Below are 27,249 nucleotides of genomic sequence, written 5' to 3' on the forward strand. Positions count from 1 at the left end.
CAGAGATCCTTCCATTGAGAAGGACATGCTGCCTGGATGACTACACTGTGCAAATTAAATCACGGAGCCAGTTGGCTTGTGGGTGGCTCTGGTCACTGGGTGGTTGGGTGGGTGGTGTGTCGGAGGTGGAGCACATGCAAATGATTGTGTATCATCCAGCTAGTGAGAGAGAAAACTCATGCAGGAGTGTGCCTGCTTGTCAGTGGGTTATGCACCTTTCCAGACGTCAAATCTACATGGAGCAGCTGGAGAGGACAAGAGCAGGTTTGCAAAATATAGACAGAAGAGCTCTCCAGCCTAGTTTGCTGTCTGTTTCCACTTCTCTTTTCTTGAGCCGCTCCCTTCTATGCCCTAGCGCACTATCCTGACTTCTCCCATCTGCTTACTTTGTGCCTTCCAACGCACAATGCGAACTACAGGTAGTGCTGCAGGGCCCACACCCTTTTACTTGCCATACAGAGCAGCTCTGGAGCTGTTACAGTGCCCAGCTTCTGCAAGAAATCAGCTTGAATGCTTCAGGGGCTGGGGCATAGCCAACATGAGCCCCACACCGAAGGAGGGTGGAGGTGTTTAATGCGAACTAGGGGTCATCCAAGCACCGCAAAAGGCCGCCATGCCCTGCACGCCCCTTTTCTCTTTTCATATGCAGACGAGGGTTGAAGCCAACTTTGACCCACTGCTTGGATGACATCACCATATGCAAATCCATCTGCTGCAGGCCTTCCCCCAGGAATGCTTGCACTAGTTGTTGCATTTGGTTTGTTGTTTGGGGGTGCTTCAGTATTAGGCAGCCTTCTGCCCTCCCATGTTCATCTGAAAATATGTGTTCTCCCTGCAGTTGTTGTCCCCAGATGAGAGTTCCCTTGTGCTGCCTCAGTTGAATCTTCTTTACTTGACAGAGATGTGCCTGAGCAGCGGCCCTCCCCAGCCCTATCCTAAATCATACTTATTTTGCATAGGAGATACCATGGTCATGAAGATTGTTCTCCCAGGGTGAGGTTCATTCATTGCATTCTGGGTATGCTGACCCCTGTGATTTCCCCAAATGTGGGAAACTTGACTGCATTATTTGTGGTAGTGGGGGACTGTGTCTGTGCTTTCCTCTGGTCAGCTCTGGTAAAAGTCAGATTTCTTTGTCTCAGATCTTCCTCTAGCCTTGTTCTTCTTTCGAGAGTTCCCTTGTGCTGACTCAGTTGGATCTCCTTCACTTGACAGAGAAGTGCCCGAGCAGCGACCCTACCCAGCTCTAGCCCAACTCCTACTTACCTGCCAGGTGAGATACTATGATCATGAAGGTGCTTCTCCCAGGGCAAGGCTCACCCATTGCACTCTGGGTGTGCTGCTCTTGCGATTTCCCCAAATGTGGGAAACTTGACTGCATAATTTGTGTTTCCCCTGGTCGGCTCTCGTATAATTCAGATCTCTTTGTCTCAGGTCTCTCTCCAGCCTAGTTTGCTGTCTGTTTCCACTTCTCTTTTCTTGAGCCGCTCCCTTCTATGCCCTTGCGCACTATTATGACCTCTCCTGTCTGCTTACTTTGTGCCTTCCAACGTCAATGCAAACTACAGGTAGTGCTGCAGGGCCCACACCCTTTTACATGCTTTACAGAGCAGCTCTGGAGCTGTTACAGTGCCCAGCTGCTGCAAGAAATCAGCTTGAATGCTTCAGGGGCATAGCCAACATGAGCCCCACACCGAAGGAGGGTGGAGGTGTTTAATGTGAATTAGGGGTCATCCAAGCGCCGCAAAAGGCCGCCATGCCCTGCACATCCCTTTTTTCTTTTCATATGCAGACGAGGGTTGAAGCCAACTTTGACCCACTGCTTGGATGACATCACCATATGCAAATCCATCTGCTGCAGGCCTTCCCCCAGGAATGCTTGCACTAGTTGTTGCATTTGGTTTGTTGTTTGGGGGTGCTTCAGTATTAGGCAGCCTTCTGCCCTCCCATGTTCATCTGAAAATATGTGTTCTCCCTGCAGTTGTTGTCCCCAGATGAGAGTTCCCTTGTGCTGCCTCAGTTGAATCTCCTTTACTTGACAGAGATGTGCCTGAGCAGCGGCCCTCCCCAGCCCTATCCCAAATCATACTTATTTTGCATAGGAGATATCATGGTAATGAAGACTGTTATCCCAGGGTGAGGTTCATTCATTGCATTCTGGGTATGCTGACCCCTGTGATTTCCCCAAATGTGGGAAACTCGACTTCATTATTTGTGGTAGTGGGGGACTGTGTTTGTGCTTTCCTCTGGTCAGCTCTGGTAAAAGTCAGATTTATTTGTCTCAGATCTTCCTCTAGCCTTGTTCTTCTTTCGAGAGTTCCCTTGTGCTGACTCAGTTGGATCTCCTTCACTTGACAGAGAAGTGCCCGAGCAGCGACCCTACCCAGCTCTAGCCCAACTCCTACTTACCTGCCAGGTGAGATACTATGATCATGAAGGTGCTTCTCCCAGGGCAAGGCTCACCCATTGCACTCTGGGTGTGCTGCTCTTGCGATTTCCCCAAATGTGGGAAACTTGACTGCATAATTTGTGTTTCCACTGGTCGGCTTTCATATAATTCAGATCTCTTTGTCTCAGGTCTTTCTCCAGCCTAGTTTGCAGTCTGTTTCCACTTCTTTTTTTTAAGCCCCTCCCTTCTATACCCTTGTGCACTATCCTGACTTCTCCTCCTGTCTGCTTACTTTGTGCCTTCCAATGCACAATGCAAACTACAGGTAGTGCTGCAGGGCCCACAAACTTTTACTTGCATTACAGAGCAGCTCTGGAGCTGTTACAGTGCCAAGTTGCTGCAAGAAATCAGCTTGAATGCTTCAGGGGCTGGGGCATTGCCAACATGAGCCCCACACCGAAGGAGGGTGGGGGTGTTTAATGCGAACTAAGGGTCATCCAAGCGCCGCAAAAGGCCGCCATTCCCTGCATACCCCTTTTCTCTTTTCATATGCAGATGAGGGTTCCAGCCAACTTTGGCCCACTGCTTGGATGACATCACTGTATGCAAATCCGTCTTCTGCAGACCTTCCCCCAGGAATGCTTGTACTAGTTGTTGCATTTGGTTTGTTGTTTGGGGGTGCTTCAGTATTAGGCAGCCTTCTGCCCTCCCATGTTCATCTGAAAATATGTGTTCTCCCTGCAGTTGTTGTCCCCAGATGAGAGTTCCCTTGTGCTGCCTCAGTTGAATCTCCTTTACTTGACAGAGATGTGCCTGAGCAGCGGCCCTCCCCAGCCCTATCCCAAATCATACTTATTTTGCATAGGAGATATCATGGTAATGAAGACTGTTATCCCAGGGTGAGGTTCATTCATTGCATTCTGGGTATGCTGACCCCTGTGATTTCCCCAAATGTGGGAAACTCGACTTCATTATTTGTGGTAGTGGGGGACTGTGTTTGTGCTTTCCTCTGGTCAGCTCTGGTAAAAGTCAGATTTATTTGTCTCAGATCTTCCTCTAGCCTTGTTCTTCTTTCGAGAGTTCCCTTGTGCTGACTCAGTTGGATCTCCTTCACTTGACAGAGAAGTGCCCGAGCAGCGACCCTACCCAGCTCTAGCCCAACTCCTACTTACCTGCCAGGTGAGATACTATGATCATGAAGGTGCTTCTCCCAGGGCAAGGCTCACCCATTGCACTCTGGGTGTGCTGCTCTTGCGATTTCCCCAAATGTGGGAAACTTGACTGCATAGTTTGTGTTTCCCCTGGTCGGCTCTCGTATAATTCAGATCTCTTTGTCTCAGGTCTCTCTCCAGCCTAGTTTGCTGTCTGTTTCCACTTCTCTTTTCTTGAGCCGCTCCCTTCTATGCCCTTGCGCACTATTATGACCTCTCCTGTCTGCTTACTTTGTGCCTTCCAACGTCAATGCAAACTACAGGTAGTGCTGCAGGGCCCACACCCTTTTACATGCTTTACAGAGCAGCTCTGGAGCTGTTACAGTGCCCAGCTGCTGCAAGAAATCAGCTTGAATGCTTCAGGGGCTGGGGCATAGCCAACATGAGCCCCACACCGAAGGAGGGTGGAGGTGTTTAATGTGAATTAGGGGTCATCCAAGCGCCGCAAAAGGCCGCCATGCCCTGCACATCCCCTTTTTCTTTTCATATGCAGACGAGGGTTGAAGCCAACTTTGACCCACTGCTTGGATGACATCACCATATGCAAATCCATCTGCTGCAGGCCTTCCCCCAGGAATGCTTGCACTAGTTGTTGCATTTGGTTTGTTGTTTGGGGGTGCTTCAGTATTAGGCAGCCTTCTGCCCTCCCATGTTCATCTGAAAATATGTGTTCTCCCTGCAGTTGTTGTCTCCAGATGAGAGTTCCCTTGTGCTGCCTCAGTTGAATCTCCTTTACTTGACAGAGATGTGCCTGAGCAGCGGCCCTCCCCAGCTCTATCCCAAATCATACTTATTTTGCATAGGAGATACCATGGTCATGAAGATTGTTCTCCCAGGTTGAGGTTCATTCATTGCATTCTGGGTATGCTGACCCCTGTGATTTCCCCAAATGTGGGAAACTTGGCTGCATTATTTGTGGAAGTGGGGGACTGTGTTTGTGCTTTCCTCTGGTCAGCTCTGGTAAAAGTCAGATTTCTTTGTCTCAGATCTTCCTCTAGCCTTGTTCTTCTTTCGAGAGTTCCCTTGTGCTGCCTCAGTTGGATCTCCTTCACTTGACAGGGGGGTGCCCGAGCTGCGACCCTCCCCAGCTCTAGCCCAACTCCTACTTACCTGCCAGGTGAGATACTATGATCATGTAGGTGCTTCTCCCAGGGCAAGGCTCACCCATTGCACTCTGGGTGTGCTGCCCCTGTGATTTCCCCAAATGTGGGAAACTTGACTGCATAATTTGTGTTTCAGGTTGGCTCTCGTATAATTCAGATCTCTTTGTCTCAGGTCTCTCTCCAGCATAGTTTGCTGTCTGTTTCCACTTCTCTTTTCTTGAGCCGCTCCCTTCTATGCCCTTGCGCACTATTCTGACCTCTCCTGTCTGCTTACTTTGTGCCTTCCAACGCACAATGCAAACTACAGGTAGTGCTGCAGGGCCCACACCCTTTTACATGCTTTACAGAGCAGCTCTGGAGCTGTTACAGTGCCCAGCTGCTGCAAGAAATCAGCTTGAATGCTTCAGGGGCTGGGGCATAGCCAACATGAGCCCCACACCGAAGGAGGGTGGAGATGTTTAATGCGAATTAGGGGTCATCCAAGCGCCGCAAAAGGCCGCCATTCCCTGCACATCCCTTTTTTCTTTTCATATGCAGACGAGGGTTGAAGCCAACTTTGACCCACTGCTTGGATGACATCACCATATGCAAATCCATCTGCTGCAGGCCTTCCCCAGGAATGCTTGCACTAGTTGTTGCATTTGGTTTGTTGTTTGGGGGTGCTTCAGTATTAGGCAGCCTTCTGCCCTCCCATGTTCATCTGAAAATATGTGTTCTCCCTGCAGTTGTTGTCCCAAGATGAGAGTTCCCTTGTGCTGCCTCAGTTGAATCTCCTTTACTTGACAGAGATGTGCCTGAGCAGCGGCCCTCCCCAGCTCTATCCCAAATCATACTTATTTTGCATAGGAGATACCATGGTCATGAAGATTGTTCTCCCAGGTTGAGGATCATTCATTGCATTCTGGGTATGCTGACCCCTGTGATTTCCCCAAATGTGGGAAACTTGACTGCATTATTTGTGGTAGTGGGGGACTGTGTTTGTGCTTTCCTCTGGTCAGCTCTGGTAAAAGTCAGATTTCTTTGTCTCAGATCTTCCTCTAGCCTTGTTCTTCTTTCGAGAGTTCCCTTGTGCTGCCTCAGTTGGATCTCCTTCACTTGACAGGGGGGTGCCCGAGCTGCGACCCTCCCCAGCTCTAGCCAAACTCCTACTTACCTGCCAGGTGAGATACTATGATCATGTAGGTGCTTCTCCCAGGGCAAGGCTCACCCATTGCACTCTGGGTGTGCTGCCCCTGTGATTTCCCCAAATGTGGGAAACTTGACTGCATAATTTGTGTTTCCCCTGGTCGGCTCTCATATAATTCAGATCTCTTTGTCTCAGGTCTCTCTCCAGCCTAGTTTGCTGTCTGTTTCCACTTCTCTTTTCTTGAGCCGTTCCCTTCTATGCCCTTGCGCACTATTCTGACCTCTCCTGTCTGCTTACTTTGTGCCTTCCAACGCACAATGCAAACTACAGGTAGTGCTGCAGGGCCCACACCCTTTTACATGCTTTACAGAGCAGCTCTGGAGCTGTTACAGTGCCCAGCTGCTGCAAGAAATCAGCTTGAATGCTTCAGGGGCTGGGGCATAGCCAACATGAGCCCCACACCGAAGGAGGGTGGAGATGTTTAATGCGAATTAGGGGTCATCCAAGCGCCGCAAAAGGCCGCCATTCCCTGCACATCCCTTTTTTCTTTTCATATGCAGACGAGGGTTGAAGCCAACTTTGACCCACTGCTTGGATGACATCACCATATGCAAATCCATCTGCTGCAGGCCTTCCCCAGGAATGCTTGCACTAGTTGTTGCATTTGGTTTGTTGTTTGGGGGTGCTTCAGTATTAGGCAGCCTTCTGCCCTCCCATGTTCTTCTGAAAATATGTGTTCTCCCTGCAGTTGTTGTCCCAAGATGAGAGTTCCCTTGTGCTGCCTCAGTTGAATCGCCTTTACTTGACAGAGATGTGCCTGAGCAGCGGCCCTCCCCAGCCCTATCCCAAATCATACTTATTTTGCATAGGAGATACCATGGTCATGAAGATTGTTCTCCCAGGGTGAGGTTCATTCATTGCATTCTGGGTATGCTGACCCCTGTGATTTCCCCAAATGTTGGAAACTCGACTGCATTATTTGTGGTAGTGGGGGACTGTGTTTGTGCTTTCCTCTGGTCAGCTCTGGTAAAAGTCAGATTTCTTTGTCTCAGATCTTCCTCTAGCCTTGTTCTTCTTTCGAGAGTTCCCTTGTGCTGCCTCAGTTGGATCTCCTTCACTTGACAGGGGGGTGCCCGAGCAGCGACCCTCCCCAGCTCTAGCCCAACTCCTACTTACCTGCCAGGTGAGATACTATGATCATGTAGGTGCTTCTCCCAGGGCAAGGCTCACCCATCGCACTCTGGGTGTGCTGCCCCTGTGATTTCCCCAAATGTGGGAAACTTGACTGCATAATTTGTGTTTCCCCTGGTCGGCTCTCGTATAATTCAGATGTCTTTGTCTCAGGTCTCTCTCCAGCCTAGTTTGCTGTCTGTTTCCACTTTTCTTTTCTTGAGCCGCTCCCTTCTATGCCCTTGCGCACTATCCTGACTTCTCCCATCTGCTTACTTTGTGCCTTCCAACGCTAGAGATGAGCGCCGGAAATTTTTCGGGTTTTGTGTTTTGGGTTCGGTTCCGCGGCCGTGTTTTGGGTTCGACCGCGTTTTGGCAAAACCTCACCGAATTTTTTTTGTCGGATTCGGGTGTGTTTTGGATTCGGGTGATTTTTTCAAAAAACCCTAAAAAACAGCTTAAATCATAGAATTTGGGGGTCATTTTGATCCCAAAGTATTATTAACCTCAAAAACCATAATTTACACTCATTTTCAGTCTATTCTGAATACCTCACACCTCACAATATTATTTTTAGTCCTAAAATTTGCACCGAGGTCGCTGTGTGAGTAAGATAAGCGACCCTAGTGGCCGACACAAACACCGGGCCCATCTAGGAGTGGCACTGCAGTGTCACGCAGGATGTCCCTTCCAAAAAACCCTCCCCAAACAGCACATGACGCAAAGAAAAAAAGAGGCGCAATGAGGTAGCTGACTGTGTGAGTAAGATAAGCGACCCTAGTGGCCGACACAAACACCGGGCCCATCTAGGAGTGGCACTGCAGTGTCACGCAGGATGGCCCTTCCAAAAAACCCTCCCCAAACAGCACATGACGCAAAGAAAAAAAGAGGCGCAATGAGGTAGCTGACTGTGTGAGTAAGATAAGCGACCCTAGTGGCCGACACAAACACCGGGCCCATCTAGGAGTGGCACTGCAGTGTCACGCAGGATGGCCCTTCCAAAAAACCCTCCCCAAACAGCACATGACGCAAAGAAAAAAAGAGGCGCAATGAGGTAGCTGACTGTGTGAGTAAGATAAGCGACCCTAGTGGCCGACACAAACACCGGGCCCATCTAGGAGTGGCACTGCAGTGTCACGCAGGATGGCCCTTCCAAAAAACCCTCCCCAAACAGCACATGACGCAAAGAAAAATAAAAGAAAAAAGAGGTGCAAGATGGAATTGTCCTTGGGCCCTCCCACCCACCCTTATGTTGTATAAACAGGACATGCACACTTTAACCAACCCATCATTTCAGTGACAGGGTCTGCCACACGACTGTGACTGATATGACGGGTTGGTTTGGACCCCCCCCAAAAAAGAAGCAATTAATCTCTCCTTGCACAAACTGGCTCTACAGAGGCAAGATGTCCACCTCATCATCATCCTTCGATATATCACCGTGTACATCCCCCTCCTCACAGAGTATCAATTCGTCCCCACTGGAATCCACCATCTCAGCTCCCTGTGTACTTTGTGGAGGCAATTGCTGCTGGTCAATGTCTCCACGGAGGAATTGATTATAATTCATTTTAATGAACATCATCTTCTCCACATTTTCTGGATGTAACCTCGTACGCCGATTGCTGACAAGGTGAGCGGCGGCACTAAACACTCTTTCGGAGTACACACTTGTGGGAGGGCAACTTAGGTAGAATAAAGCCAGTTTGTGCAAGGGCCTCCAAATTGCCTCTTTTTCCTGCCAGTATAAGTACGGACTGTGTGACGTGCCTACTTGGATGCGGTCACTCATATAATCCTCCACCATTCTTTCAATGTTGAGAGAATCATATGCAGTGACAGTAGACGACATGTCCGTAATCGTTGTCAGGTCCTTCAGTCCGGACCAGATGTCAGCATCAGCAGTCGCTCCAGACTGCCCTGCATCACCGCCAGCGGGTGGGCTCGGAATTCTGAGCCTTTTCCTCGCACCCCCAGTTGCGGGAGAATGTGAAGGAGGAGATGTTGACAGGTCGCGTTCCGCTTGACTTGACAATTTTCTCACCAGCAGGTCTTTCAACCCCAGCAGACTTGTGTCTGCCGGAAATAGAGATCCAAGGTAGGCTTTAAATCTAGGATCGAGCACGGTGGCCAAAATATAGTGCTCTGATTTCAACAGATTGACCACCCGTGAATCCTTGTTAAGCGAATTAAGGGCTCCATCCACAAGTCCCACATGCCTAGCGGAATCGCTCCGTGTTAGCTCCTCCTTCAATGTCTCCAGATTCTTCTGCAAAAGCCTGATGAGGGGAATGACCTGACTCAGGCTGGGAGTGTCTGAACTGACTTCACGTGTGGCAAGTTCAAAGGGCATCAGAACCTTGCACAACGTTGAAATCATTCTCCACTGCGCTTGAGACAGGTGCATTCCACCTCCTATATCGTGCTCAATTGTATAGGCTTGAATGGCCTTTTGCTGCTCCTCCAACCTCTGAAGCATATAGAGGGTTGAATTCCACCTCGTTACCACTTCTTGCTTCAGATGATGGCAGGGCAGGTTCAGTAGTTTTTGGTGGTGCTCCAGTCTTCTGTACGTGGTGCCTGTACGCCGAAAGTGTCCCGCAATTCTTCTGGCCACCGACAGCATCTCTTGCACGCCCCTGTCGTTTTTTAAAAAATTCTGCACCACCAAATTCAAGGTATGTGCAAAACATGGGACGTGCTGGAATTTGCCCATATTTAATGCACACACAATATTGCTGGCGTTGTCCGATGCCACAAATCCACAGGAGAGTCCAATTGGGGTAAGCCATTCCGCGATGATCTTCCTCAGTTGCCGTAAGAGGTTTTCAGCTGTGTGCGTATTCTGGAAAGCGGTGATACAAAGCGTAGCCTGCCTAGGAAAGAGTTGGCGTTTGCGAGATGCTGCTACTGGTGCCGCCGCTGCTGTTCTTGCGGCGGGAGTCCATACATCTACCCAGTGGGCTGTCACAGTCATATAGTCCTGACCCTGCCCTGCTCCACTTGTCCACATGTCCGTGGTTAAGTGGACATTGGGTACAACTGCATTTTTTAGGACACTGGTGAGTCTTTTTCTGACGTCCGTGTACATTCTCGGTATCGCCTGCCTAGAGAAGTGGAACCTAGATGGTATTTGGTAACGGGGGCACACTGCCTCAATAAATTGTCTAGTTCCCTGTGAACTAACGGCGGATACCGGACGCACGTCTAACACCAACATAGTTGTCAAGGCCTCAGTTATCCGCTTTGCAGCAGGATGACTGCTGTGATATTTCATCTTCCTCGCAAAGGACTGTTGAACAGTCAATTGCTTACTGGAAGTAGTACAAGTGGGCTTACGACTTCCCCTCTGGGATGACCATCGACTCCCAGCAGCAACAACAGCAGCGCCAGCAGCAGTAGGCGTTACATGCAAGGATGCATCGGAGGAATCCCAGGCAGGAGAGGACTCGTCAGAATTGCCAGTGACATGGCCTGCAGGACTATTGGCATTCCTGGGGAAGGAGGAAATTGACACTGAGGGAGTTGGTGGGGTGGTTTGCGTGAGCTTGGTTACAAGAGGAAGGGATTTACTGGTCAGTGGACTGCTTCCGCTGTCGCCCCAAAGTTTTTGAACTTGTCACTGACTTATTATGAATGCGCTGCAGGTGACGTATAAGGGAGGATGTTCCGAGGTGGTTAACGTCCTTACCCCTACTTATTACAGCTTGACAAAGGCAACACACGGCTTGACACCTGTTGTCCGCATTTCTGTTGAAATACTTCCACACCGAAGAGCTGATTTTTTTGGTATTTTCACCAGGCATGTCAGTGGCCATATTCCTCCCACGGACAACAGGTGTCTCCCCTGGTGCCTGACTTAAACAAACCACCTCACCATCAGAATCCTCCTGGTCAATTTCCTCCCCAGCGCCAGCAACACCCATATCCTCCTCATCCTGGTGTACTTCAACACTGACATCTTCAATCTGACTATCAGGAACTGGACTGCGGGTGCTCCTTCCAGCACTTGCAGGGGGCGTGCAAATGGTGGAAGGCGCATGCTCTTCACGTCCAGTGTTGGGAAGGTCAGGCATCGCAACCGACACAATTGGACTCTCCTTGTGGATTTGGGATTTCGAAGAACGCACAGTTCTTTGCGGTGCTTTTGCCAGCTTGAGTCTTTTCAGTTTTCTAGCGAGAGGCTGAGTGCTTCCATCCTCATGTGAAGCTGAACCACTAGCCATGAACATAGGCCAGGGCCTCAGCCGTTCCTTGCCACTCCGTGTGGTAAAAGGCATATTGGCAAGTTTACGCTTCTCCTCCGACAATTTTATTTTAGGTTTTGGAGTCCTTTTTTTACTGATATTTGGTGTTTTGGATTTGACATGCTCTGTACTATGACATTGGGCATCGGCCTTGGCAGACGACGTTGCTGGCATTTCATCGTCTCGGCCATGACTAGTGGCAGCAGCTTCAGCACGAGGTGGAAGTGGATCTTGATCTTTCCCTAATTTTGGAACCTCAACATTTTTGTTCTCCATATTTTAATAGGCACAACTAAAAGGCACCTCAGGTAAACAATGGAGATGGATGGATACTAGTATACAATTATGGATGGACTGCCGAGTGCCGACACAGAGGTAGCTACAGCCGTGGACTACCGTACTGTGTCTGCTGCTAATATAGACTGGTTGATAATGAGATGTAGTATGTATAAAGAAGAAAGAAAAAAAAAACCACGGGTAGGTGGTATACAATTATGGACGGACTGCCGAGTGCCGACACAGAGGTAGCTACAGCCATGGACTACCGTACTGTACTGTGTCTGCTGCTAATATAGACTGGATGATAATGAGATGTAGTATGTATAAAGAAGAAAGAAAAAAAAACCACGGGTAGGTGGTATACAATTATGGACGGACTGCCGAGTGCCGACACAGAGGTAGCTACAGCCGTGGACTACCGTACTGTACTGTGTCTGCTGCTAATATAGACTGGATGATAATGAGATGTAGTATGTATAAAGAAGAAAGAAAAAAAAAACCACGGGTAGGTGGTATACAATTATGGACGGACTGCCGAGTGCCGACACAGAGGTAGCTACAGCCGTGGACTACCATACTGTACTGTGTCTGCTGCTAATATAGACTGGATGATAATGAGATGTAGTATGTATAAAGAAGAAAGAAAAAAAAACCACGGGTAGGTGGTATACAATTATGGACGGACTGCCGAGTGCCGACACAGAGGTAGCTACAGCCGAGGACTACTGTACTGTACTGTGTCTGCTGCTAATATAGACTGGATGATAATGAGATGTAGTATGTATAAAGAAGAAAGAAAAAAAAACCACGGGTAGGTGGTATACAATTATGGATGGACTGCCGAGTGCCGACACAGAGGTAGCTACAGCCGTGGACTACCGTACTGTGTCTGCTGCTAATATAGACTGGTTGATAATGAGATGTAGTATGTATAAAGAAGAAAGAAAAAAAAACCACGGGTAGGTGGTATACAATTATGGACGGACTGCCGAGTGCCGACACAGAGGTAGCTACAGCCGTGGACTACCGTACTGTACTGTGTCTGCTGCTAATATAGACTGGATGATAATGAGATGTAGTATGTATAAAGAAGAAAGAAAAAAAAACCACGGGTAGGTGGTATACAATTATGGATGGACTGCCGAGTGCCGACACAGAGGTAGCTACAGCCGTGGAATACCGTACTGTGTCTGCTGCTAATATAGACTGGTTGATAATGAGATGTAGTATGTATAAAGAAGAAAGAAAAAAAAAACCACGGGTAGGTGGTATACAATTATGGACGGACTGCCGAGTGCCGACACAGAGGTAGCTACAGCCGTGGACTACCGTACTGTACTGTGTCTGCTGCTAATATAGACTGGATGATAATGAGATGTAGTATGTATAAAGAAGAAAGAAAAAAAAAACCACGGGTAGGTGGTATACAATTATGGATGGACTGCCGAGTGCCGACACAGAGGTAGCTACAGCCGTGAACTACCGTACTGTGTCTGCTGCGACTGGATGATAAATAATGATATAAAAAATATATATATATCACTACTGCAGCCGGACAGGTATATATTATATAATGACGGACCTGCTGGACACTGTCTGTCAGCAGAATGAGTTTTTTATTTTATAGAATAAAAAAACACCACACAAGTCACACGACGTGTGTTTAACTTTTACAGGCAGACATTCACAATACAATATAGTATACTATATACTGGTGGTCAGGTCACTGGTCAGTCACACTGGCAGTGGCACTCCTGCAGAAAAAAAGTGTGCACTGTTTAATTTTAATATGTACTCCTGGCTCCTGCTATAACCTAACTGCTCCCCAGTCTCCCCCACAATTAAGCTGTGTGAGCACAGTCAGATATTATACATAGATGATGCAGCAGCACACTGGGCTGAGCACAGATATGGTATGTGACTGAGTCACTGTGTATCGTTTTTTCAGGCAGAGAACGGATTATATTAAATAATATAAAACTGCACTGGTGGTCACTGGTCAGTCACTAGTATAACTAACTAATACTATCAGCAAAATTCTGCACTCTCTGTCTGAGTACTCCTCCTAAGCTCCAGTAAATGAAGTGTCACTGTCTCACTCTGTCACTAGTATAACTAACTAATACTATCAGCAAAATTCTGCACTCTCTGTCTGAGTACTCCTCCTAAGCTCCAGTAAATGAAGTGTCACTGTCTCACTCTCACTCTCCTATCTATTTCTTCTCTAAACGGAGAGGACGCCAGCCACGTCCTCTCACTATCAATCTCAATGCACGTGTAAAATGGCGGCGACGCGCGGCTCCTTATATAGAATCCGAGTCTCGCGATAGAATCCGAGCCTCGCGAGAATCCGACAGCGTCATGATGACGTTCGGGCGCGCTCGGGTTAACCGAGCAAGGCGGGAAGATCCGAGTCGCTCGGATCCGTGTAAAAAAAGCTGAAGTTAGGGCGGGTTCGGATTCCGAGGAACCGAACCCGCTCATCTCTATCCAACGCACAATGCGAACTACAGGTAGTGCTGCAGGGCCCACACCCTTTTACTTGCCTTACAGAGCAGCTCTGGAGCTGTTACAGTGCCCAGCTGCTGCAAGAAATCAGCTTGAATGCTTCAGGGGCTGGGGCATAGCCAACATGAGCCCCACACCGAAGGAGGGTGGAGGTGTTTAATGCGAACTAGGGGTCATCAAAGCGCCGCAAAAGGCCGCCATGCCCTGCACGCCCCTCTTCTCTATTCATATGCAGATGAGTGTTGAAGCCAACTTTGACCCACTGCTTGGATGACATCACCATATGCAAATCCATCTGCTGCAGGCCTTCCCCCAGGAATGCTTGCACTAGTTGTTGCATTTGGTTTGTTGTTTGGGGGTGCTTCAGTATTAGGCAGCCTTCTGCCCTCCCATGTTCATCTGAAAATATGTGTTCTCCCTGCAGTTGTTGTCCCCAGATGAGAGTTCCCTTGTGCTGCCTCAGTTGAATCTCCTTTACTTGACAGAGATGTGCCTGAGCAGCGGCCCTCCCCAGCTCTATCCCAAATCATACTTATTTTGCATAGGAGATACCATGGTCATGAAGATTGTTTTCCCAGGGTGAGGTTCATTCATTGCATTCTGGGTATGCTGACCCCTGTGATTTCCCCAAATGTGGGAAACTGGACTGCATTATTTGTGGTAGTGAGAGACTGTGTTTGTGCTTTCCTCTGGTCAGCTCTGGTAAAAGTCAGATTTCTTTGTCTCAGATCTTCCTCTAGCCTTGTTCTTCTTTCGAGAGTTCCCTTGTGCTGCCTCAGTTGGATCTCCTTCACTTAACAGGGGGGTGCCCGAGCAGCGACCCTCCCCAGCTCCTACTTACCTGCCAGGTGAGATACTATGATCATGAAGGTGCTTCTCCCAGGGCAAGGCTCACCCATTGCACTCTGGGTGTGCTACTCCTGCGGTTTCCCCAAATGTTGGACACTTGACTGCATAATTTGTGTTTCACCTGGTCGGCTCTCGTATAATTCAGATCTCTTTGTCTCAGGTCTCTCTCCAGCCTAATTTGCAGTCTGTTTCCACTTCTCTTTTCTTGAGTTGCTCCCTTCTATGCCCTTGCGCACTATCCTGACTTCTCCCGTCTGCTTACTTTGTGCCTTCCAACGCACAATGCAAACTACAGGTAGTGCTGCAGGGCCCACACCCTTTTACTTGCCTTACAGAGCAGCTCTGGAGCTGTTACAGTGCCCAGCTGCTGCAAGAAATCAGCTTGAATGCTTCAGGGGCTGGGGCATAGCCATCATGAGCCCCACACCGAAGGAGGGTGGAGGTGTTTAATGCGAACTAGGGGTCATCCAAGCACCGCAAAAGGCCGCCATGCCCTGCATGCCAATTTTATCTTTTCATATGCAGACGAGGGTTGAAGCCAACTTTGACCCACTGCTTGGATGACATCACCATATGCAAATCCATCTGCTGCAGGCCTTCCCCCAGGAATGCTTGCACTAGTTGTTGCATTTGGTTTGTTGTTTGGGGGTGCTTCAGTATTAGGCAGCCTTCTGCCCTCCCATGTTCATCTGAAAATATGTGTACCTCCTGCAGTTGTTGTCCCCAGATGAGAGTTCCCTTGTGCTGCCTCAGTTGAATCTCCTTTACTTGACAGAGATGTGCCTGAGCAGCGGCCCTCTCCAGCCCTATCCCAAATCATACTTATTTTGCATAGGAGATACCATGGTCATGAAGATTGTTCTCCCAGGGTGAGGTTCATTCATTGCATTCTGGGTATGCTGACCCCTGTTATTTCCCCAAATGTGGTAAACTTGACAGCATTATTTGTGGTAGTGGGGGACTGTGTTTGTGCTTTCCTCTGGTCAGCTCTGGTAAAAGTCAGATTTCTTTGTCTCAGATCTTCCTCTAGCCTTGTTCTTCTTTCGAGAGTTCCCTTGTGCTGCCTCAGTTGGATCTCCTTCACTTGACAGGGGGGTGCCCGAGCAGCGACCCTCCCCAGCTCTAGCCCAACTCCTACTTACCTGCCATTTGAGATACTATGATCATGAAGGTGCTTCTCCGAGGGCAAGGCTCACCAATTGCACTCTGGGTGTGCTGCTCCTGCGATATCCCCAAATGTGGGAAACTTGACTGCATAATTTGTGTTTCCCCTGGTCGGCTCCCGTATAATTCAGATCTCTTTGTCTCATGTCTCTCTCCAGCCTAGTTTGCTGTCTGTTTACACTTCTCTTTTCTTGAGCCACTACCTTCTATGCCCTTGCGCACTATCTTGACTTCTCCCGTCTGCTTACTTTGTGCCTTCCAACGCACAATGCGAACTACAGGTAGTGCTGCAGGGCCCACACCCTTTTAGTTGCCTTACAGAGCAGCTCTGGAGCTATTACAGTGCCCAGCTGCTGCAAGTAATCAGCTTGAATGCTTCAGGGGTTGGGGCATAGCCAACATGAGCCCCACACCGAAGTAGGGTGGAGGTGTTTAATGCGAACTAGGGGTCATCCAAGCGCCGCAAAAGGCCGCCATGCCCTGCACGCCCCTTTTCTCTCTTCATATGCAGACGAGGGTTGAAGCCAACTTTGACCCACTGCTTGGATGACATCACCATATGCAAATCCATCTGCTGCAGGCCTTCCCCCAGGAATGCTTGTACTAGTTGTTGCATTTGGTTTGTTGTTTGGGGGTGCTTCAGTATTAGGCAGCCTTCTGCCCTCCCATGTTCATCTGAAAATATGTGTTCTCCCTGCAGTTGTTGTCCCCAGATGAGAGTTCCCTTGTGCTGCCTCAGTTGAATCTCCTTTACTTGACAAGGGAGGCATTTTGGATTTTTTCTTTGGGTACCCTTACACCTGATGGTCTGAATGAGAGCATCGAACTGAACAACATTGGCAGTCTCTGAAGATTTTATCTATTGATTTACCTAATATATTATTTATTGAATATCCATTTATTGTATGTTTAATAAATAAACAAAATTATTAGAAGTAGCTATTTTGGAAACAGCTTTCCTCTTAGGATGAAACTGTATAATCCTGTTGTGTGTGTTCCTTTAAAGTTCTTTAGTAAAATCCACTAGTAATGATGAACATCAGATTTCTTCCTCCATCCTCTTTTTACACTTTCTCTTGGTTCTATATATATATATTTTTTTTCTATTTTTTTTCCCTCCTTCTCCCAAAAGGCCCCCCTCCCCCCCCCCCCCCTCCCTGTTTTAAATTTTAAATTCTTTAAATATTTAAATCTTCGAATCCTTAAATTGTCTGTTTAATATTTATTTTTTCTTCATTTCTTTTTGTTGTTTAAACAGCAATGTAATTATTCCAGGGGTTAAAATAATGAAATATAGAAATAATATTAACAAAAATTAAAGGTAAAAATGAATTGATAGAATGATCCCATTAAAAGTAAATAAATAATATGGATGTTAAGCTGAGCGGGTTGGATTCGAACATGGGACTAGCTGCATAGAGTGCATTTGATGTTTCCCCTGCGCCATAAGAACTGCTTTAGTAGTGGCATGGATTTATGTTACCCTAAAAGGTTTTATATAAGTAAATGGGGATCCTTAGTGCTGAGTCTCTGAATTATGTATATGTGATTATAGATATGAGGTATTGATTGAAAGATTATAGGTTAATCTGTATATAGATTATATATTTTCTGTTATTTTTTAAACCACCTTGTTGCTTATTTTATTATTATTTTTAATCACCATGTTGCTTATTTTTATATTATGAAATGCCTTTATATGTGCAATTGCAATTAGAAAGTTGTTCCATATGTGGGTCATTACATGTATGCATCCAATTAGTACATGTATGTATCCAATCAACTAATTAGTAATGCTATTGGTCCGGTGTATTTTAAAAAGAGCCTGCTAGGCTGCTGATGTATCCTCTGACGAAACCGCTCTTGGATAACAGCGGAGAAAGTGATTACCGGACACTCTGATTGCTGAGATATAAGCCCGTTCATGAACGAGCTACATCACGGCGGACGTCTGATGTAAAGACAGCGGTGAAGGGGAAAAAGCAATTTGAGACCGAGCAAAAGGAGGTCTCTACCCCACGGCAGGGAGAAATATCCCGACCGCGAGTGCCAATAAGATCCAGCCACGGTTAACGGGGGTCGTAGCATACCGCTGTGTTTCACCAACCATCACAGCGCTCTCCCCCTGTTTTCTTTCATTACTCACGTGAGTTACATATGAACTTTAACTGCAGTAAATAAGAGGCGTTGGTTACAACTGTTGCTGTTCATCCACAAGAAGGAATTTAATGTATCAATTACAATTGGAAAGTAACGATTAAATTACAACAGCTGTATCCAGGAGGATTTTTTGGACACTTTAATAAACATTCCGTTGTCATCAAGGGCAATATGAAATAGATCCTGATTACATTTAGATATGGATAGTGGTGCCTATATATGTTGACTCCATTGTATTTTATTGAATGTGGGTTTCTTCTGTCTATATATATATTTTTTTTTAAAAAGAGCTTGTATATTTTATTTTTTGCGCTCCCTTGATAACAAGTGTGATTATCTTTAAAATTTGGTTTATTATTGGTAGAACAGTACTACCTATGGGAGCAGCATTTTATAATATATGGTGAAAATTAATAGATGTATAAAGTAGAGATGAGCGGGTTCGGTTTCTCTGAATCCGAACCCGCCAGAACTTCATGTTTTTTTTCACGGGTCCGAGCGACTCGGATCTTCCCGCCTTGCTCGGTTAACCCGAGCGCGCCCGAACGTCATCATGACGCTGTCGGATTCTCGCGAGGCTCGGATTCTATCGCGAGACTCGGATTCTATATAAGGAGCCGCGCGTCGCCGCCATTTTCACACGTGCATTGAGATTGATAGGGAGAGGACGTGGCTGGCGTCCTCTCCGTTTAGAATTAGAATAGATTAGAGAGACACTTGATTTACTAATTTTGGGGAGCATTAGGAGTACTCAGTAGTGTACAGTGCAGAGTTTTGCTGATAGTGACCAGTGACCACCACTTTTATTTATAATCCGTTCTCTGCCTGAAAAAAGCGATACACAGCACACAGTGACTCAGTCACATACCATATCTGTGTGCACTGCTCAGGCTCAGGCCAGTGTGCTGCATCATCTATTATCTATATATAATATTATATATATCTGTCTGACTGCTCAGCTCACACAGCTTATAATTGTGGGGGAGACTGGGGAGCACTACTGCAGTGCCAGTTATAGGTTATAGCAGGAGCCAGGAGTACATAATATAATCCGTTCTCTGCCTGAAAAAAGCGATACACAGCACACAGTGACTCAGTCACATACCATATCTGTGTGCACTGCTCAGGCTCAGGCCAGTGTGCTGCATCATCTATTATCTATATATAATATTATATATATCTGTCTGACTGCTCAGCTCACACAGCTTATAATTGTGGGGGAGACTGGGGAGCACTACTGCAGTGCCAGTTATAGGTTATAGCAGGAGCCAGGAGTACATAATATATTATATAGTGAGTGACCACCAGACACACAGTGCAGTTTATTTAATATATCCGTTCTCTGCCTGAAAAAAGCAATACACACAGTAACTCAGTCAGTCACATACCATATCTGTGTGCACTGCTCAGGCTCAGGCCAGTGTGCTGCATCATCTATATATATTATATATCTGTCTGACTGCTCAGCTCACACAGCTTATAATTGTGGGGGAGACTGGGGAGCACTACTGCAGTGCCAGTTATAGGTTATAGCAGGAGCCAGGAGTACATAATATTATATTAAAATTAAACAGTGCACACTTTTGCTGCAGGAGTGCCACTGCCAGTGTGACTAGTGACCAGTGACCTGACCACCAGTATATAATATTAGTAGTATACTATCTCTTTATCAACCAGTCTATATTAGCAGCAGACACAGTACAGTGCGGTAGTTCACGGCTGTGGCTACCTCTGTGTCGGCACTCGGCAGCCCGTCCATAATTGTATATACCACCTAACCGTGGTTTTTTTTTCTTTCTTTATACATACATACTAGTTACGAGTATACTATCTCTTTATCAACCAGTCTATATATTAGCAGCAGACACAGTACAGTGCGGTAGTTCACGGCTGTGGCTACCTCTGTGTCGGCACTCGGCAGCCCGTCCATAATTGTATATACCACCTAACCGTGGTTTTTTTTTCTTTCTTTATACATACATACTAGTTACGAGTATACTATCTCTTTATCAACCAGTCTATATATTAGCAGCAGACACAGTACAGTGCGGTAGTTCACGGCTGTGGCTACCTCTGTGTCGGCACTCGGCAGCCCGTCCATAATTGTATATACCACCTAACCGTGGTTTTTTTTTCTTTCTTTATACATACATACTAGTTACGAGTATACTATCTCTTTATCAACCAGTCTATATTAGCAGCAGACACAGTACAGTGCGGTAGTTCACGGCTGTGGCTACCTCTGTGTCGGCACTCGGCAGCCCGTCCATAATTGTATATACCACCTAACCGTGGTTTTTTTTTCTTTCTTTATACATACATACTAGTTACGAGTATACTATCTCTTTATCAACCAGTCTATATATTAGCAGCAGACACAGTACAGTGCGGTAGTTCACGGCTGTGGCTACCTCTGTGTCGGCACTCGGCAGCCCGTCCATAATTGTATATACCACCTAACCGTGGTTTTTTTTTCTTTCTTTATACATACATACTAGTTACGAGTATACTATCTCTTTATCAACCAGTCTATATATTAGCAGCAGACACAGTACAGTGCGGTAGTTCACGGCTGTGGCTACCTCTGTGTCGGCACTCGGCAGCCCATCCATAATTGTATATACCACCTAACCGTGGTTTTTTTTTCTTTCTTTATACATACATACTAGTTACGAGTATACTATCTCTTTATCAACCAGTCTATATTAGCAGCAGACACAGTACAGTGCGGTAGTTCACGGCTGTGGCTACCTCTGTGTCGGCACTCGGCAGCCCGTCCATAATTGTATACTAGTATCCAATCCATCCATCTCCATTGTTTACCTGAGGTGCCTTTTAGTTGTGCCTATTAAAATATGGAGAACAAAAATGTTGAGGTTCCAAAATTAGGGAAAGATCAAGATCCACTTCCACCTCGTGCTGAAGCTGCTGCCACTAGTCATGGCCGAGACGATGAAATGCCAGCAACGTCGTCTGCCAAGGCCGATGCCCAATGGCATAGTACAGAGCATGTCAAAACCAAAACACCAAATATCAGTAAAAAAAGGACTCCAAAACCTAAAATAAAATTGTCGGAGGAGAAGCGTAAACTTGCCAATATGCCATTTACCACACGGAGTGGCAAGGAACGGCTGAGGCCCTGGCCTATGTTCATGGCTAGTGGTTCAGCTTCACATGAGGATGGAAGCACTCAGCCTCTCGCTAGAAAACTGAAAAGACTCAAGCTGGCAAAAGGCAAAGCACCGCAAAGAACTGTGCGTTCTTTGAAATCCCAAATCCACAAGGAGAGTCCAATTGTGTCGGTTGCGATGCCTGACCTTCCCAACACTGGACGTGAAGAGCATGCGCCTTCCACCATTTGCACGCCCCCTGCAAGTGCTGGAAGGAGCACCCGCAGTCCAGTTCCTGATAGTCAGATTGAAGATGTCAGTGTTGAAGTACACCAGGATGAGGAGGATATGGGTGTTGCTGGCGCTGGGGAGGAAATTGACCAGGAGGATTCTGATGGTGAGGTGGTTTGTTTAAGTCAGGCACCCGGGGAGACACCTGTTGTCCGTGGGAGGAATATGGCCGTTGACATGCCAGGTGAAAATACCAAAAAAATCAGCTCTTCGGTGTGGAGGTATTTCACCAGAAATGCGGACAACAGGTGTCAAGCCGTGTGTTCCCTTTGTCAAGCTGTAATAAGTAGGGGTAAGGACGTTAACCACCTCGGAACATCCTCCCTTATACGTCACCTGCAGCGCATTCATAATAAGTCAGTGACAAGTTCAAAAACTTTGGGTGACAGCGGAAGCAGTCCACTGACCAGTAAATCCCTTCCTCTTGTAACCAAGCTCACGCAAACCACCCCACCAACTCCCTCAGTGTCAATTTCCTCCTTCCCCAGGAATGCCAATAGTCCTGCAGGCCATGTCACTGGCAATTCTGACGAGTCCTCTCCTGCCTGGGATTCCTCCGATGCATCCTTGCGTGTAACGCCTACTGCTGCTGGCGCTGCTGTTGTTGCCGCTGGGAGTCGATGGTCATCCCAGAGGGGAAGTCGTAAGCCCACTTGTACTACTTCCAGTAAGCAATTGACTGTTCAACAGTCCTTTGCGAGGAAGATGAAATATCACAGCAGTCATCCTACTGCAAAGCGGATAACTGAGGCCTTGGCATCCTGGGTGGTGAGAAACGTGGTTCCGGTATCCATCATTACTGCAGAGCCAACTAGAGACTTGTTGGAGGTACTGTGTCCCCGGTACCAAATACCATCTAGGTTCCATTTCTCTAGGCAGGCGATACCGAAAATGTACACAGACCTCAGAAAAAGAGTCACCAGTGTCCTAAAAAATGCAGCTGTACCCAATGTCCACTTAACCACGGACATGTGGACAAGTGGAGCAGGGCAGGGTCAGGACTATATGACTGTGACAGCCCACTGGGTAGATGTATGGACTCCCGCCGCAAGAACAGCAGCGGCGGCACCAGTAGCAGCATCTCGCAAACGCCAACTCTTTCCTAGGCAGGCTACGCTTTGTATCACCGCTTTCCAGAATACGCACACAGCTGAAAACCTCTTACGGCAACTGAGGAAGATCATCGCGGAATGGCTTACCCCAATTGGACTCTCCTGTGGATTTGTGGCATCGGACAACGCCAGCAATATTGTGTGTGCATTAAATCTGGGCCAATTCCAGCACGTCCCATGTTTTGCACATACCTTGAATTTGGTGGTGCAGAATTTTTTAAAAAACGACAGGGGCGTGCAAGAGATGCTGTCGGTGGCCAGAAGAATTGCGGGACACTTTCGGCGTACAGGCACCACGTACAGAAAACTGGAGCACCACCAAAAACTACTGAACCTGCCCTGCCATCATCTGAAGCAAGAAGTGGTAACGAGGTGGTATTCAACCCTCTATATGCTTCAGAGGTTGGAGGAGCAGCAAAAGGCCATTCAAGCCTTAACAATTGAGCACGATATAGTAGGTGGAATGCACCTGTCTCAAGTGCAGTGGAGAATGATTTCAACGTTGTGCAAGGTTCTGATGCCCTTTGAACTTGCCACACGTGAAGTCAGTTCAGACACTGCCAGCCTGAGTCAGGTCATTCCCCTCATCAGGCTTTTGCAGAAGAAGCTGGAGGCATTGAAGAAGGAGCTAAAAGGGAGCGATTCCGCTAGGCATGTGGGACTTGTGGATGCAGCCCTTAATTCGCTTAACAAGGATTCACGGGTGGTCAATCTGTTGAAATCAGAGCACTACATTTTGGCCACCGTGCTCGATCCTAGATTTAAAGCCTACCTTGGATCTCTCTTTCCGGCAGACACAGGTCTGCTGGGGTTGAAAGACCTGCTGGTGACAAAATTGTCAAGTCAAGCGGAACGCGACCTGTCAACATCTCCTCCTTCACATTCTCCCGCAACTGGGGGTGCGAGGAAAAGGCTCAGAATTCCGAGCCCACCCGCTGGCGGTGATGCAGGGCAGTCTGGAGCGACTGCTGATGCTGACATCTGGTCCGGACTGAAGGACCTGACAACGATTACGGACATGTCGTCTACTGTCACTGCATATGATTCTCTCAACATTGATAGAATGGTGGAGGATTATATGAGTGACCGCATCCAAGTAGGCACGTCACACAGTCCGTACTTATACTGGCAGGAAAAAGAGGCAATTTGGAGGCCCTTGCACAAACTGGCTTTATTCTACCTAAGTTGCCCTCCCACAAGTGTGTACTCCGAAAGAGTGTTTAGTGCCGCCGCTCACCTTGTCAGCAATCGGCGTACGAGGTTACATCCAGAAAATGTGGAGAAGATGATGTTCATTAAAATGAATTATAATCAATTCCTCCGCGGAGACATTGACCAGCAGCAATTGCCTCCACAAAGTACACAGGGAGCTGAGATGGTGGATTCCAGTGGGGACGAATTGATAATCTGTGAGGAGGGGGATGTACACGGTGATATATCGGAGGGTGAAGATGAGGTGGACATCTTGCCTCTGTAGAGCCAGTTTGTGCAAGGAGAGATTAATTGCTTCTTTTTTGGGGGGGGTCCAAACCAACCCGTCATATCAGTCACAGTCGTGTGGCAGACCCTGTCACTGAAATGATGGGTTGGTTAAAGTGTGCATGTCCTGTTTTGTTTATACAACATAAGGGTGGGTGGGAGGGCCCAAGGACAATTCCATCTTGCACCTCTTTTTTCTTTTCTTTTTCTTTGCATCATGTGCTGATTGGGGAGGGTTTTTTGGAAGGGACATCCTGCGTGACACTGCAGTGCCACTCCTAGATGGGCCCGGTGTTTGTGTCGGCCACTAGGGTCGCTAATCTTACTCACACAGTCAGCTACCTCATTGCGCCTCTTTTTTTCTTTGCGTCATGTGCTGTTTGGGGAGGGTTTTTTGGAAGGGACATCCTGCGTGACACTGCAGTGCCACTCCTAGATGGGCCCGGTGTTTGTGTCGGCCACTAGGGTCGCTAATCTTACTCACACAGTCAGCTACCTCATTGCGCCTCTTTTTTTCTTTGCGTCATGTGCTGTTTGGGGAGGGTTTTTTGGAAGGGACATCCTGCGTGACACTGCAGTGCCACTCCTAGATGGGCCCGGTGTTTGTGTCGGCCACTAGGGTCGCTAATCTTACTCACACAGCTACCTCATTGCGCCTCTTTTTTTCTTTGCGTCATGTGCTGTTTGGGGAGGGTTTTTTGGAAGGGACATCCTGCGTGACACTGCAGTGCCACTCCTAGATGGGCCCGGTGTTTGTGTCGGCCACTAGGGTCGCTAATCTTACTCACACAGTCAGCTACCTCATTGCGCCTCTTTTTTTCTTTGCGTCATGTGCTGTTTGGGGAGGGTTTTTTGGAAGGGACATCCTGCGTGACACTGCAGTGCCACTCCTAGATGGGCCCGGTGTTTGTGTCGGCCACTAGGGTCGCTAATCTTACTCACACAGCTACCTCATTGCGCCTCTTTTTTTCTTTGCGTCATGTGCTGTTTGGGGAGGGTTTTTTGGAAGGGACATCCTGCGTGACACTGCAGTGCCACTCCTAGATGGGCCCGGTGTTTGTGTCGGCCACTAGGGTCGCTAATCTTACTCACACAGTCAGCTACCTCATTGCGCCTCTTTTTTTCTTTGCGTCATGTGCTGTTTGGGGAGGGTTTTTTGGAAGGGACATCCTGCGTGACACTGCAGTGCCACTCCTAGATGGGCCCGGTGTTTGTGTCGGCCACTAGGGTCGCTAATCTTACTCACACAGCTACCTCATTGCGCCTCTTTTTTTCTTTGCGTCATGTGCTGTTTGGGGAGGGTTTTTTGGAAGGGCCATCCTGCGTGACACTGCAGTGCCACTCCTAGATGGGCCCGGTGTTTGTGTCGGCCACTAGGGTCGCTAATCTTACTCACACAGCTACCTCATTGCGCCTCTTTTTTTCTTTGCGTCATGTGCTGTTTGGGGAGGGTTTTTTGGAAGGGACATCCTGCGTGACACTGCAGTGCCACTCCTAGATGGGCCCGGTGTTTGTGTCGGCCACTAGGGTCGCTTATCTTACTCACACAGCGACCTCGGTGCAAATTTTAGGACTAAAAATAATATTGTGAGGTGTGAGGTATTCAGAATAGACTGAAAATGAGTGTAAATTATGGTTTTTGAGGTTAATAATACTTTGGGATCAAAATGACCCCCAAATTCTATGATTTAAGCTGTTTTTTAGTGTTTTTGGAAAAAAACACCCGAATCCAAAACACACCCGAATCCGACAAAAAAAATTCGGTGAGGTTTTGCCAAAACGCGTTCGAACCCAAAACACGGCCGCGGAACCGAACCCAAAACCAAAACACAAAACCCGAAAAATTTCAGGCGCTCATCTCTAGTATAAAGATTAAATAAGCAACAAATTGGTGAAATAGATACGTTTTGATAGGAGCGCTGGGTTCTATATATATATATTGACATTTGGTTATATATATGTATAGACTTTATAAATTCTTGACAGAGATGTGCCTGAGCAGCGGCCCTCCCCAGCCCTATCCCAAATCATACTTATTTTGCATAGGAGATACCATGGTCATGAAGATTGTTCTCCCAGGGTGAGGTTCATTCATTGCATTCTGGGTATGCTGACCCCTGTGATTTCCCCAAATGTGGGAAACTCGACTGCATTATTTGTGGTAGTGGGGGACTGTGTTTGTGCTTTCCTCTGGTCAGCTCTGGTAAAAGTCAGATTTATTTGTCTCAGATCTTCCTCTAGCCTTGTTCTTCTTTCGAGAGTTTCCATGTGCTGCCTCAGTTGGATCTCCTTCACTTGACAGGGGGGTGCCCGAGCAGCGACCCTCCCCAGCTCTAGCCCAACTCCTACTTACCTGCCAGGTGAGATACTATGATCATGAAGGTGCTTCTCCCAGGGCAAGGCTCACCCATTGCACTCTGGGTGTGCTGCTCCTGCGGTTTCCCCAAATGTTGGACACTTGACTGCATAATTTGTGTTTCCCCTGGTCGGCTCTCGTATAATTCAGATCTCTTTGTCTCAGGTCTCTCTCCAGCCTAGTTTGCTGTCTGTTTCCACTTCTCTTTTCTTGAGTTGCTCCCTTCTATGCCCTTGCGCACTATCCTGACTTCTCCCGTCTGCTTACTTTGTGCCTTCCAACGCACAATGCAAACTACAGGTAGTGCTGCAGGGCCCACACCCTTTTACTTGCCTTACAGAGCAGCTCTGGAGCTGTTACAGTGCCCAGCTGCTGCAAGAAATCAGCTTGAATGCTTCAGGGGCTGGGGCATAGCCCCACACCGAAGGAGGGTGGAGGTGTTTAATGCGAACTAGGGGTCATCCAAGCGCCGCAAAAGGCCGCCATGCCCTGCACGCCCCTTTTCTCTTTTCATATGCAGACGAGGGTTGAAGCCAACTTTGACCCACTGCTTGGATGACATCACCATATGCAAATCCATCTGCTGCAGGCCTTCCCCCAGGAATGCTTGCACTAGTTGTTGCATTTGGTTTGTTGTTTGGGGGTGCTTCAGTATTAGGCAGCCTTCTGCCCTCCCATGTTCATCTGAAAATATG

At 47.6% G+C, this 27,249-nt stretch overlaps 16 non-coding genes and 2 pseudogenes across 16 annotated transcripts; all 18 read left to right on the forward strand.

The window, feature by feature from the left end:
• Nucleotides 1-942: 942 nt before the first annotated feature.
• Nucleotides 943-1,106, forward strand: LOC134950880 (U1 spliceosomal RNA). Its single transcript, XR_010183721.1, has one exon. It is a non-coding gene; the product is annotated as a U1 spliceosomal RNA (small nuclear RNA).
• A 152-nt stretch (nucleotides 1,107-1,258) lies between these two features.
• LOC134952281 (U1 spliceosomal RNA) lies at nucleotides 1,259-1,421 on the forward strand. The gene has a single exon (XR_010184841.1). It is a non-coding gene; the product is annotated as a U1 spliceosomal RNA (small nuclear RNA).
• Nucleotides 1,422-2,085: 664 nt separating this feature from the next.
• On the forward strand, nucleotides 2,086-2,249 carry LOC134951877 (U1 spliceosomal RNA). Its single transcript, XR_010184535.1, has one exon. It is a non-coding gene; the product is annotated as a U1 spliceosomal RNA (small nuclear RNA).
• A 152-nt stretch (nucleotides 2,250-2,401) lies between these two features.
• Nucleotides 2,402-2,564, forward strand: LOC134952356 (U1 spliceosomal RNA). The gene has a single exon (XR_010184900.1). It is a non-coding gene; the product is annotated as a U1 spliceosomal RNA (small nuclear RNA).
• A 673-nt stretch (nucleotides 2,565-3,237) lies between these two features.
• LOC134951879 (U1 spliceosomal RNA) lies at nucleotides 3,238-3,401 on the forward strand. The gene has a single exon (XR_010184536.1). It is a non-coding gene; the product is annotated as a U1 spliceosomal RNA (small nuclear RNA).
• A 152-nt stretch (nucleotides 3,402-3,553) lies between these two features.
• On the forward strand, nucleotides 3,554-3,716 carry LOC134952624 (U1 spliceosomal RNA). Its single transcript, XR_010185109.1, has one exon. It is a non-coding gene; the product is annotated as a U1 spliceosomal RNA (small nuclear RNA).
• A 670-nt stretch (nucleotides 3,717-4,386) lies between these two features.
• On the forward strand, nucleotides 4,387-4,550 carry LOC134951635 (U1 spliceosomal RNA). Its single transcript, XR_010184338.1, has one exon. It is a non-coding gene; the product is annotated as a U1 spliceosomal RNA (small nuclear RNA).
• A 152-nt stretch (nucleotides 4,551-4,702) lies between these two features.
• LOC134952701 (U1 spliceosomal RNA) lies at nucleotides 4,703-4,858 on the forward strand. Its single transcript, XR_010185168.1, has one exon. It is a non-coding gene; the product is annotated as a U1 spliceosomal RNA (small nuclear RNA).
• Nucleotides 4,859-5,532: 674 nt separating this feature from the next.
• Nucleotides 5,533-5,696, forward strand: LOC134951527 (U1 spliceosomal RNA). Its single transcript, XR_010184251.1, has one exon. It is a non-coding gene; the product is annotated as a U1 spliceosomal RNA (small nuclear RNA).
• Nucleotides 5,697-5,848: 152 nt separating this feature from the next.
• Nucleotides 5,849-5,990, forward strand: LOC134952713 (U1 spliceosomal RNA; annotated as a pseudogene).
• Nucleotides 5,991-6,681: 691 nt separating this feature from the next.
• Nucleotides 6,682-6,845, forward strand: LOC134950798 (U1 spliceosomal RNA). Its single transcript, XR_010183654.1, has one exon. It is a non-coding gene; the product is annotated as a U1 spliceosomal RNA (small nuclear RNA).
• A 152-nt stretch (nucleotides 6,846-6,997) lies between these two features.
• On the forward strand, nucleotides 6,998-7,160 carry LOC134952835 (U1 spliceosomal RNA). Its single transcript, XR_010185227.1, has one exon. It is a non-coding gene; the product is annotated as a U1 spliceosomal RNA (small nuclear RNA).
• Nucleotides 7,161-14,561: 7,401 nt separating this feature from the next.
• On the forward strand, nucleotides 14,562-14,725 carry LOC134951787 (U1 spliceosomal RNA). Its single transcript, XR_010184462.1, has one exon. It is a non-coding gene; the product is annotated as a U1 spliceosomal RNA (small nuclear RNA).
• A 141-nt stretch (nucleotides 14,726-14,866) lies between these two features.
• Nucleotides 14,867-15,029, forward strand: LOC134953017 (U1 spliceosomal RNA). Its single transcript, XR_010185365.1, has one exon. It is a non-coding gene; the product is annotated as a U1 spliceosomal RNA (small nuclear RNA).
• A 671-nt stretch (nucleotides 15,030-15,700) lies between these two features.
• LOC134951252 (U1 spliceosomal RNA) lies at nucleotides 15,701-15,864 on the forward strand. Its single transcript, XR_010184027.1, has one exon. It is a non-coding gene; the product is annotated as a U1 spliceosomal RNA (small nuclear RNA).
• A 152-nt stretch (nucleotides 15,865-16,016) lies between these two features.
• On the forward strand, nucleotides 16,017-16,158 carry LOC134953621 (U1 spliceosomal RNA; annotated as a pseudogene).
• A 10,069-nt stretch (nucleotides 16,159-26,227) lies between these two features.
• LOC134950340 (U1 spliceosomal RNA) lies at nucleotides 26,228-26,391 on the forward strand. The gene has a single exon (XR_010183276.1). It is a non-coding gene; the product is annotated as a U1 spliceosomal RNA (small nuclear RNA).
• Nucleotides 26,392-26,543: 152 nt separating this feature from the next.
• On the forward strand, nucleotides 26,544-26,706 carry LOC134952883 (U1 spliceosomal RNA). Its single transcript, XR_010185264.1, has one exon. It is a non-coding gene; the product is annotated as a U1 spliceosomal RNA (small nuclear RNA).
• The last annotated feature ends 543 nt before the right edge of the window (nucleotides 26,707-27,249 follow it).

This window comes from Pseudophryne corroboree, chromosome 8 (assembly GCF_028390025.1).
Source record: "Pseudophryne corroboree isolate aPseCor3 chromosome 8, aPseCor3.hap2, whole genome shotgun sequence".
In the NCBI taxonomy this organism is placed as follows: Eukaryota; Metazoa; Chordata; class Amphibia; order Anura; family Myobatrachidae; genus Pseudophryne; species Pseudophryne corroboree.